Below are 8,404 nucleotides of genomic sequence, written 5' to 3' on the forward strand. Positions count from 1 at the left end.
CTAAAAGGTGATAAAATAAAATAAAAAATAACACTAAAAATTTTATACAATTCAAGGAGTATTCCCTCCACTCCACACTTAAACAATACATAGTCCCCGATGCTTAATAAATTCAAAAATAAAGTAAGGTGGAAAGAAAGAACTCCCTGTTAGTCGGAGTCTGCCTCATCAGGATGCCAACCAGCTGCGGCAATGGGCTCATCATCATCTCCTAAGGGTACCAATGCCATTGGTCCCATAACTTCATCATCATCCGCATCCTCATTATCAGATTCTTTGTCAGTGTTTTCATCCTCAGATGGATGAACGGGACTGCCTGGTGCTATGCCCAACATCTCCTTGGAAGAACTGGAGAGATCACTTCGCAATTGCGTGCGCTCCTCATCTGACACCCCAAGCTTGCTCATAATAACATTGAGGGATTTGTAAAGATACCTGTTGAAATTTTCATCCCTCTCATTCCTAGCAGCTTGGGTGAGCTTGGATGTGGACTCTAGCATGGATGTGATGTCTAACAATGCTGTGGGTGCCTCCACTACCTCATCATAGCCAGGGTACTCAGGTACCCCACGAGAGAGCATGTATTGTGTTAGGATGTTGCCAAAAAAAAACTTTTTGATCCTTCCTCCAAAATGGGTGCGGGTCATCTCCTCAAGCATGAGCTCACCCACATTTATGGGGTGCCCGGTCATCAAAAAGTAGATCACGCACACTCGAGCTCGAGTGCACTCACTATTATGTTCAACGAGCATTAATCTAGCTTGCACAAAGTTTTGCCAAACCTTGGCCGTTTTGTTGAAGTCGAACCAGAGCATTTCAAGGTGAATATTTCCCTTAGTTCGCATCCATTTTGCATTAGAATCAACGCCACAAAGTGTGTGACGTATTGCTTAGTAGCTTGGACTTTTGACGAACTTTTGAAGCCTTCGTGGGTTAGGACTATCAACTCCCAAAAAATGACACAAGACTTCCCTATCCATTGGAATTTCCTTTCCTCTGACCCACAACTCGTCATTTTTCTCGTTCCAGTTGGCATATAACTCTCTTACCATGCTGAGATTTGCCGGGCCCGGACATTCGAGGAGCTTATCCATCTTCTTTTCAATCAATGTAGCAAGTACATCTGGGAAGTTCCGTTCTAAAGTCTTCACATTTATCCCCATTTCAGACACATATCTCCCATATGGAACAAAAGTATCATGCCATTTGATGGCGTCATCCCGAACAAGTTCCACTCGAGGCCGTGGTGGCCTCGAAGACCCGCTAGCCTGTTGCTTTCCCTTGGCTTGTCGGGAAGAGCTCTCGCCTTGCTTGCGTTTCTTTGGAGGGGGAGCAGTAGTGGAGGACTTCCCCACCCCTTTTCCTTTAGCGGTATCGTCACGAGCCATAGCAACCTACACATGATAAACACAAAGATGAGAATGAATCAAGAGATGTTGCCTAAGGTCATCGTGAGAGGCAAGATGACCCCACACTTAAAACCTAAGGCTATGTATAATCGAATCATAATATTGATTCAATGTGCACCAATGTGTCATCACAAGGCTATAGGTACTTAGACTTCCCTATGCCATAAAATTCAATTAGTCTAACATGGCCGTAACTTAACTATGGTGCAAGCATAACAAAGCTAAAGTCTACATTACTACACTATTTTAGTACACTAACTACAACTTACAAAAGTTTACTACAAGATACAATACTCCCACAACACCCCACACTTCGCCCAAACTCATATACAACTACACTCGGCTACTTAGACTTCACCGGCGTTCAAATTTACTCTCTTAAGCATTTTAACAAACACTTTGTGGGCATCAATTTTGCTCTTCTATTTCAACAATGATGGGAGAAGGTGGGCCTCCCAAATTTACATGAAGTAGAGGAAATTATAGTTTACTACTTCAAACACAACTGCTCAACCAAATTTTTGCACCAATTTCGTGTATAATCATTCCACCCACAATAACATCCAAATATGTTTAAGAGACCTAGGGGGTTTGAGGATTGGGGGAGAAAGAAGACTACAAATACTCTAAGAACTTCCAAAATACAAGAAAAGAGATAACAAGAAGAACATACCTTAGAGTCTTGAGATGGAATTGAGCAAGGAATATTGAAGAATATGAGAACTTGAGAGAAACGGGGAAGAAGAAGAGCAGACCGTGTTTTTTTTTTTTGGAGAAAATGAGGGGTTTTGGGTATTAGCTATCTTAATTTAGGTGGGGGAATGAGTTTGGGTAATTGGGTATGGGTTGGGTTGTGAGTGTATATGGGTAATTGGGTAGGGTATTTTTAATTAAATAAAGAAAATGAAAAAAAAAAAAATTACTCACCTGGACCGCCAGCCCAGCGCCCCACGCTGGGGCTGGCGTTGGAGCTTCAAAGCTACTGCAAAGTGCGCCCCAGGCAGCGTGGGGTGCTGGCCTGGGCGCTCAATTCGCTGATTTTTGTTTTTTTTTTAAATTTTATTTTTAAACAATCCCGACTATTCAAGCACTCAATATATACATTACACACTCCACACCATTTCAACCTACAAAGAAAAAATTATGGCCTATAAAAGAAAAAACTATGCTTCGAAAGCGGTAAAAATTGGGTTGCCTCCCAACGAGCGCCTAATTTAACGTCGCGGCACGACTCAACACATGTTTAAGCATCTGCTAAGTCCACTGAGGTCTTGTGACGTGCAATGTCACCACCCCAATAATGTTTTATTCTCTGGCCATTTACCAAGAAGGTACCACTTGAGCTCGTATCACGCAGTTCCACCGCTCCGTGAGGCCTCACACTTACCACAACAAAAGGACCTGCCCAACGAGACTTAAGCTTTCCAGGGAATAGCTTCAACCTTGAATTGAACAAGAGAACTTCTTGACCCGGCTCAAACTCTCGATGTTGAATGTGCTTGTCATGCCACCTCTTCGTCTTTTCTTTATATAATTTGGCATTTTCATATGCGTGCAATCGAAATTCATCAAGCTCGTTGAGTTGCAGCAACCTATTCTCACTAGCTGAGTCCATATCCATATTTAGCTTTTTGATCGCCCAATAAGCTTTATATTCAAGCTCGACGGGCAAGTGGCATGCCTTCCCATAAACCAACCTGTACGGAGAAGTACCTATGGGAGTCTTGTATGCAGTTCGATATGCCCATAATGCATCATCCAGCTTCCCTGCCCAGTCTTTTCTATTTCCACTTACTGTTTTCTCCAGAATCTGCTTTACCTCTCTGTTTGAAACTTCTACTTGACCACTCGTTTGGGGATGATAGGCAGTGGAAACTTTGTGCTTAACTCCATACTTTGTAAGAACATTATTCAGCAATTTGTTACAAAAGTGAGTTCCTCCGTCGCTTATTAACACTCTTGGAGTCCCAAAGCGCGTGAAGATGTGCTTCTTTACAAAGCTTACCACTACCTTTGCGTCATTAGTAGGAAGAGCAATGGCCTCCACCCACTTAGAAACATAGTCGACCGCCACCAAGATGTACCTGTGACCATTAGAATATGGGAACGGTCCCATGAAATCAATCCCCCAAACATCAAAAAGCTCTACTGCCAGAATATTTTGCAAAGGCATTTCGTGCTTCCTCGTGATAGTTCCGGTTCTTTGGCATCTGTCACACTTTTTAACAAAGGCATGTGCATCCTTAAATAATTTTGGCCAATAGAAACCTGATTGTAGCACTTTTTGGGCGGTTCTATCCCCACCGTGATGACCTCCATATGGCGAAGCATGACAGCCATGCAATATTGCATTCATCTCTTCCTCAGGAACACACCTTCGCACCAACTGATCTGCGCATTGCCTATATAAGAATGGCTCATCCCACATGTAGAGCCTCACATCATGTAAGAATCTTCTTCTATTATCAGGTGTTAATTCTAGTGGTGTCACCCCACTTGCAATAAAATTCACATAATCCGCATACCATGGGGCTTCACCTGAGGTGACTGCTAATAACTGCTCATCAGGAAATGTTTCTTTGATTGACCCTCCTTCAGCTACATGGTTCCGACTTTCTAATCTGGACAAGTGATCAGCCACTTGATTTTCTGTCCCTTTTCGATCTCGGATCTCTAATTCAAATTCTTGCAAGAGGAGGACCCAACGAATCAGCCTCGGCTTGGCATCTTTCTTTTCAAACAAGTATCTGATAGCTGAATGATCTGTGGAGACGATAACTTTGGTTCCCACTAGATAAGATCTGAACTTGTCAAACGCCCACACCACTGCAAGCAACTCTTTTTCAGTAACTGTATAATTCATCTGAGCTGGATTCATAGTTTTGCTCGCATAATAAATGGAGTGAAATATTTTATCCCTTCTTTGCCCCAAAACAGCTCCGATTGCTATGTCACTTGCATCGCACATCAACTCATATGGCAGTCCCCAATCTGGGGCGATGATAATTGGTGCAGTCACCAACCTTCCCTTCAGCTCCTCAAATGCTTTCAGACATGCATCATCAAACTTGAAGGTGACATCTTTCTCTAGAAGCCTGCATAACGGAGAAGAAATTTTCGAAAAATCTTTAATGAATCGACGATAAAAACCTGCATGGCCCAAGAAACTGCGAATGCCTTTGACGGATGTCGGTGGGGGCAATTTTTCAATCGCCTCCACCTTTGCTTTATCCACCTGTAGACCATCTTTTGACACCTTGTGCCCCAAGACTATACCTTCACGTACCATGAAATGGCACTTTTCCCAGTTGAGTACCAAGTTTGTCTCTTCACACCTAGCAAGCACTTTATCAAGGTTCATTAAACAATTATCAAAAGAACACCCAAACACAGAAAAATCATCCATGAATACTTCCACAAATCTTTCAACCATGTCAGTAAAAATAGCCATCATACACCTTTGAAAAGTCGCAGGTGCATTACAGAGACCAAAGGGCATTCTCTTGAACGCATACGTGCCATAGGGACACGTAAATATGGTTTTCTCTTGGTCCTCTGGGGCTATAGCAATCTGATTATACCCCGAATAGCCATCTAGAAAACAGTAGTATTCCTGGCCAACTAACCTATCAAGCATTTGGTCAATGAAAGGGAGGGGAAAATGGTCCTTTCGGGTGGCATTGTTCAATTTTCTATAATATATGCAAATCCTCCACCCAGTGACAGTTCTTGTAGGAATTAAGTCATTATTTTCATTAACCACTACAGTCATCCCCCCTTTCTTAGGCACACATTGAACGGGGCTTACCCATTTGCTATCAGAGATTGGGAATACAATACCTGCATCAAGCCACTTAATCACTTCTTTTCTTACCACCTCTTTCATGATTGGATTTAGGCGGCGTTGTTGCTCTACACTTTGCTTGTGTCCATCCTCCATGAGGATTTTATGCATGCAGAAAGCTGGACTAATGCCTTTGATGTCAGACATCGTCCACCCAATTGCTCGCTTGTGCTCACGTAGCACTCTCAACAACTTTTCTTCCTGCAATTTAGACAAGTCAGAAGAAACACTAACAGGTAAAGTGTCAGAACTACCCAAATAAGCATATTGAAGGTGAGGGGGTAGGGGTTTAAGCTCCAATTTTGGAGCTTCTTCAATTGACGGCTTTGGAGGAGATCCACTTAGCCTATTCAGGGGCTCAAACGGGTGTATTCCTTGCATGTAAGCACAAGATGCATCTAGGATATGCATCATCTCCTCAACCTTATCATCAATCTCCAAGCTATCGAACAACATGAGTGCTTTTTCTAGAGAATCGTCTAGATATACACTCGTGTCAAGAAGTTTCTCATCCACCTCCATAACAGATATCATAGAGAGCTCCTCATAGTGGCGGGGAAGTTGGATCGCTTTGTAGACATTAAAAACTGCTTCCTCGTTGTCCACCCTCATAATCATTTTTCCCTCTCTCACTTTAATTATTGCATCACCAGTAGCCAAGAGAGGTCGTCCCAATATGATTGGAACTTGTTCATCAGCCTCAAAATCTAGAATAATGAAGTCAGCTGGGAAGATAAATTTCCCAATTTGCAGCAATACATCTTCAATCACTCCTTCAGGGTAGGCTATGGACCTATCAGCTAATTGCAACATCACAGTGGTTGGTCTTGGAGCTCCCAGACCCAATTGCTTAAATAAGGACAAGGGCATTAGATTTATGCTCGCCCCCAAATCACAAAGAGCACGACCCACATCAATATTACCGATTCGCACTGGAATGGTGAAGCTGCCAGGATCCTTAAGCTTTTGAGGAAGCTTGTTTTGGACCCTTGAAGTGCACTCCTCAGTAAGTGCAACTGTCTCGAACTCAGTCAATTTCCTCTTGTGAGCCACTATATCTTTTATGTACTTAGCATATTTTGAAATTTCACGAAGTACTTCCACCAATAGAATATTCAATTGAACTTGGCTCAATATAGAGAGAAATTTGTTGAACATGCGATCATCATTCTTTTTCTGCAATCTCTGGGGAAAGGTGGTGGTGGCCTTGCAGCCTCCACTGGCTCTGAACCTGCATCATTTTTCTTTGACTCGTGTATTGCCTTAGGGATCAGCTCCCTCTCAGGTATAAGTTTGTCCTTTCTCATCTTTGGCACTTCTTCTAGTTCCCTCCCGTTTTTGAGTGTAACTGCATTAACTTGAGGGTTCTTCTTTGTATCACTGGGAAGAGCGCCTGTAGGTCTAGTGTTTTGATTTGTTGCTAACTGCCCCATTTGCCTCTCAAGATTTCTAAAATCGGTCCTGAGCTGTTGATTATCAAGCAACAACTTCTTCAGCAAGTCATTCGTACTCTCTTCTGTTTGTAGGGGTGGTTTCTGAGGTTGATTGAAATTTCCTTGGGGCCTATACTGGTTCTGATTCTGTTGATTTCCTCCCCATGAGAAGTTAGGATGATTCCTCCAATTTGGATTGTAAGTATTCCTATATTGTGCATGCTGATTCATTGGACCTCTGCTCTGTTGCCCCACATAGTATATAGATTCAGGATTCGTGGGGCACATGTCACTCATATGACTGTCACCACATAGTTCGCAGCAAATAGACATCTGCTGTACATGTTGCATCTATTGTGGTTGTTGCATTGTCATTCTATTCATCTGATTTGCCAATTTTGCTATATCGGCTTTCATGGCTGAGAAGTCATTAAGCTCAATCAACCCGGCTGCCTTCTATTTAATTGCCCTTCGTGAGTCCCCATCTCCTTGCCAATTATGGTCATTAGCAGTGAATTATTTAGCAAGAGTTGTATTTCACTATACGGCCTCGCCATGCAACTACCCCCATAAGTTGAATCAAGATTCATCTTTGATGCCTCATCTAGCCCATCAACAAAAGTGTGACCCAATACTTCATCAGTCTGACAATGATGCGGGCAGTCTCTGAGTAGCTTCTTGTATCTTTCCCAAGCTTGATGAAGTGTCTCGCCATCTCGTTGTTGGAACCCAAGAATTTGGCTTCTCAGCGACTTTGTCTTCTTAGTGGGGAAAAACTTGATTAAGAATTTCCTTGCTAGATCATCCCAAGTGTGAATTGAGTTCGCGGGCTCCTTTTGCAACTATTCCTTAGCTTCTCCCAACAGTGAAAAGGGAAATAGTGTCAGCCTGACATAGTCCTTGAAAACGTTCGGATAATTGTAAGTGTCCGTAATTTCCAAGAAGTTCTGAATGTGCCTCTGCGGGTCTTCATGAGATAGACCCACATATTGCCCCGAGGACTGAATCAGTTGTACCATGTACTGTTTGAGTTCAAAATGTCCCGTGATATCAGGCTTCACAATAGCCTGAGTCATATTCGCAAGATTGGGCCTTGCGGCTCCTATCACCGCACGCTCTTCATTACCTGCCATCTCTATTGGATGTGGTTGAACTACAATGTCCAACTCTCCCTCTATTCTAGTTCTTGTTTTGACTTCCCTCCTCACTCTATGAAGTGTTCGTTCAATTTCAGTATCAAAAGGAAGGAGGTTGTTTGCACTTCTACTCCTCCGCATTCAAGAGAAGATCCTGCGTTAACACAAACAAGGCAAACTGAAAATTATACACTTGAACAAATAACTAATAAAAGCTTAACTCAGTCAAGTAGCTAATTTCTAAGTTCCCGGCAACGGCGCCAAAAACTTGTTGCAACCAAACACACTCACGCAAGTATACGTGGTCGTCAAGTAATAGAGTAGTGAATAAAGTATCGTTCCCACGAAGACTTATGATTAACTTTTGACTAATTCAAACTCAAATAGCTTATCGATTCAAGCGATTTCTTACAAAATAGATAATTTTCTAATTTACTACCTAAAAACTATCAAGTAATAAAATACTAGAAATCAACCACAACACTTAAATAGTTTTGAATAACAATCACTAGGAGATAATATTCCAGGGTCACGGGTTATCTAACAATCATGTTATATTCTTAGCTTAAAATAACTAATTGA

The sequence above is a fragment of the Nicotiana tomentosiformis genome, chromosome 2 (assembly GCF_000390325.3).
Source record: "Nicotiana tomentosiformis chromosome 2, ASM39032v3, whole genome shotgun sequence".
Classification (NCBI taxonomy): domain Eukaryota; kingdom Viridiplantae; phylum Streptophyta; class Magnoliopsida; order Solanales; family Solanaceae; genus Nicotiana; species Nicotiana tomentosiformis.